General features: G+C 46.1%; 1 protein-coding gene across 1 annotated transcript in view; it reads left to right on the forward strand.

Annotated features, from left to right (window-relative positions):
* Nucleotides 1-3,913, forward strand: part of PRSS12 (protease, serine, 12 (neurotrypsin, motopsin)) — a gene marked incomplete at its 3' end in the record, with an annotated part of 52,075 nt that overhangs the window by 34,625 nt on the left and 13,537 nt on the right. The gene's annotated exons all lie outside the window — the stretch shown is intronic.

Consider the following 3,913-nt stretch of genomic DNA (forward strand, 5'->3'; position numbering starts at 1 on the left):
ATTTAATCATGCACTTTTATTAGTAAAAATGTTCTCTAATTCCTACTTGTTGAATGCTGCATTCTTTTTAAAAAATATATATTTTATTGATTTTTTACAGAAAGGAAGGGAGAGGGATAGAGAGGCTTAAACATCGATCAGCTGCCTCCTGCACACTCCCTACTGGGGATGTGCCCACAACCAAGGTACATGCCCTTGACCGGAATCAAACCCGGGACCCTTGAGTCCACAGGCCGACACTCTATCCCCTGAGCCAAACCGGTTAGGGTTGCTGCATTCTTTTTAGTCTGTAAGTTGATTGATAAATTATTAACCAATTACCCTTTTGTTTTATTGAGTGAGTCCTAACTTCATTTGCTACCTATTTGATTTTACTTGCCACATTTATGCTAATGCCATGCATTACTGTCTCTCTGTACCCTTCTGCCTTTTTATTTGCAGGCAATCCAATTTTCTATTTTTTTTTCTCTAATGCACCGAAGTTCAGCATTCTTACTGTTTTACTACAAGTTCTCTAAATTTTTAGCAAACATACTGCCATGTTTTCTTACCCATTTCAAAAATTATTATCTGTACCTTCTGCTTCCTGAAAAATATCAAGACGTTCAGCACCCTGTTATATACTTTCTACCTCCACTCATCCTCACTCCTCAAACGCTTGAGAATCATCTGTGATACTAGTTTCTGCCTGCTGTTAATTGTTCAATTTCAGGTTATGCCTATTGGAATTTCAAATGGCTGCGCATTACACATCCACATCAACAATTAGTTTCTCTCTCTCTCTTTTAGTTTAATTTTTTAAAAAGGTTACTAAGCAACAGCTTCTCACGATTCTGACCGAGAAGGGAGGAGACGCAGTAAACAGTAGAGATGAGAAAAGGGATATAAACCCAGATGCACAGAAAGGCTAACAATCGCAGGTACTGTGAACTACTTTTAGCGAATACAGCTGGAAATCTACACGATATGGACGGTTACCTCGGAAGCTACATTTTCAACAAAAATGTAATTATCGAAGTTGAAGCAGCAGATAGGAAACCACATGGATGACTTGCCCTGAGAGACATGACTCTGATCCGCTACTGGAGAGTTGACTGTCTTCAAGACAGAGGGTCGCGAGTCCCAGAAATGGTTGCAGACCAAGAAATAAAAATGAAAAAAACGAACAGAAACAGACAAATATTTCCATCCATTTGATGAGACTACTATGACTTGCTTTCAAGACAAAGTGCACGTAGACAAAGAAAACCATAACCCAGTCTCATGGATTTACATAAAAAATTCTACACAAGATATTAGCAAGTTCAACCCAACAGCATAAAAGAGCAACTTAGCACAAACAACTGGGATCTGCTGAAGAATATGAGTGGTTAGAGCTGAGGCGTTCAGTTAATGTGCTTGAGTTGTCTATAAATAAAAATAAATCTGATCATCTTAATGATGTTGAAAAGTTATTAAAATCAGTAATACTTATATTGCTTAGGAACCTGAGAATAAAACAAAACCACCTTAATTTTATGTCACAAACACGCATCAAATAGGAACAGAACAAGGGTGCCTGCTACAACGGCCACGACTCAGGAAGTCGTGAGGTACCGGCCCAGCCGGTGTGGCTCAGTGGCTGAGCGTCCACCGTGCACCAGGAGGTCACAGTTCGATTCTGGGTCAGGGCACATGCCCAGGGTGCAGGCTCAATCCCCAATAGGGGGATGCAGGAGGCAGCCAATCAATGTTTCTCTCTCATCGATACTTTCTTTTTTTTTTTTAATCCTCACCCAGGGATATTTTTCCATTGATTTTTAGAGAGGAGAAGGGAGAGGGAGAGACAAGAGAGAGACACATCAATGTGAGAGAGACATCGATTGGTTGCCTCCTGCACAGCTCTGCGACCAGGGCCAGGGATGGAGCCTGCAACCGAGACATATGCCTTTGATCCAAATCGAGCCTGGGACCCTTCAGTCTCCGGGCCGACACTCTATCCACCTAGCCAAACCAGCTAGGGCTCTCATTGATTTTTTTATCTGTCCCCCCTTCCTCTCTCTTGTTTATATTTTTAAAAATAGAATTGAAGTATCAGTATTGAAAAGGACTTCAGAACTGTAATATAAATAACTAGAGGCCTGGTGCATGAATTTGTGCACGGGTGGGGTCCCTCTGGGTGGCCTGCAGGGATCCGGCCAAAACCCACAGTCCAATGCTGCCATCAGCCCCTACCTGCTGCTCTTGCTCATCCCGGCCCCACTGTGCCTGCCGCGGGCTCACGTCCAATTAGTCCTGATCAGGAGAGGCTCACGCTGCAGCAGCGCTCACCAGCCATGAGTCCTGCGTCTGGCGCCCTCCCAAGGGGAGTGGCCTGCGGGATCCGGCTGAAACCATCTCTCCAACATTCCCCAAGGGGTCCCGGACTGCGGGAGGGCACAGGCCAGGCTGAGGGACCCCACCGGTGCATGGTCAGGCCAGGGAAGGACTGCACGAGGGCTCTAGGGCGTGTCCAGCCCATCTCGCTCAGTCCCAATCGGCTGGACCCCAGCAGCAAGCTAATTTACCGGTTGGAGCATCTGCCCCCTGGTGGTCAGTGCATATCATAGCGACTGGTCGACCGGTCCACTGTCTGCCCCCGGTGGTCAGTGCATGTCATAGCGAGCGGTTGAGCAGCCTTAGCATATCATTAGCGTATTATGCTTTGATTGGTTGAACAGACAACCGGATGACTGGACACTTAAGCATATTAGCTTTTATTATATAGGATGATTGTCCGCCTAGAAAACCCAAGAGAATCAACTGGAAAGACAGTAGAACTCTTGTTCATTAATGTGAATTATAAATATTTTTAAAAGCATTAATGTTCCTATAGGTTAGGTAGAAAATAAAAAGAAAAAAAATCTTTTATAGAAGGTACAAAAACAAACAAAAATCTAGGAATACACTTGGCAATCATTGAGACCGATGTGAAAAAAACTAGGTCTGTACTGCAGGTTGAAGACCCAATAAATGATCCATCACAACCCTAATCATGTAAATTATATTTTTAAAAGCATTAATGTTCCTATAGGCTAGGTAGAAAAAAAAAATCTCCTTTATAGAAGGTACAAAAACAAAAATCTAGGAATACACTTGGCAATCATTGAGACCGATGTGAAAAAAACTAGGTCTGTACTGCAGGTTGAAGACCCAATAAATGATCCATCACAACCCTAATGGGAAGACAGAGGAGAAACGCATCTGTACATGAAAGCTGTCCTCATAAAATCTTGTTTCTTGGTGTGGGGAGCAGGGAGGGGCTTGATTTCCGGATTCAACTGGGAGGAAAGCCCTGGGCCGCGGGCACAGGCAGAGCCAGCGACACCCCCAGCGGCAGCGGCATTGGCCTCGGTCGTCCCCTTAAATCACGGGGGACGTAGAGACCCTGCCCAGGCCTGGCCCCGTCCACGGCTCTCCTTTCATGCGGTCAGGTGGGGCTCGGGTTTTGCTAAATTTTAGTTTTCTTCAATTAGTTTGCATTCAGTGTGATTTTGTGTTAGTTTCGAGTGTACAGCGTGGTGGTGAGACAGTCCTCCACTTCATAACCAGCCCGCCCCAGGCCGGTTATGGGTTTGGCTGCATTTTAATTTTAAAAGCCCCCAAAGGTCGTTCTAAGGCGCTGCCACGGGGGTGTCACTGAGCTCTGAAGACCGGGCAGTGGCTTCGGTCCTGGGAGCTGATAAGCAAGGAGGTGAGAAAGCCTTCACATGGCAGCAGTCAGTTCCTGGGACGGTCACTTCCCGACTAGAGTGAAGCTGACCCCGTGCGCCCACTAAGCAGGACACCTTCCGGGCGGAGGGACCCGGTGACACAGCGAGAGAGAGGCTGTGCCCTCAGCTTGTCCACTGCAGCCGCCCACGGGGACGGCCCGGCCAGCGGTGACGCAGGCCCC

The sequence above is a fragment of the Myotis brandtii genome, unplaced genomic scaffold (genome assembly GCF_000412655.1).
Source record: "Myotis brandtii unplaced genomic scaffold, ASM41265v1 scaffold1888, whole genome shotgun sequence".
Taxonomy (NCBI): Eukaryota; Metazoa; Chordata; class Mammalia; order Chiroptera; family Vespertilionidae; genus Myotis; species Myotis brandtii.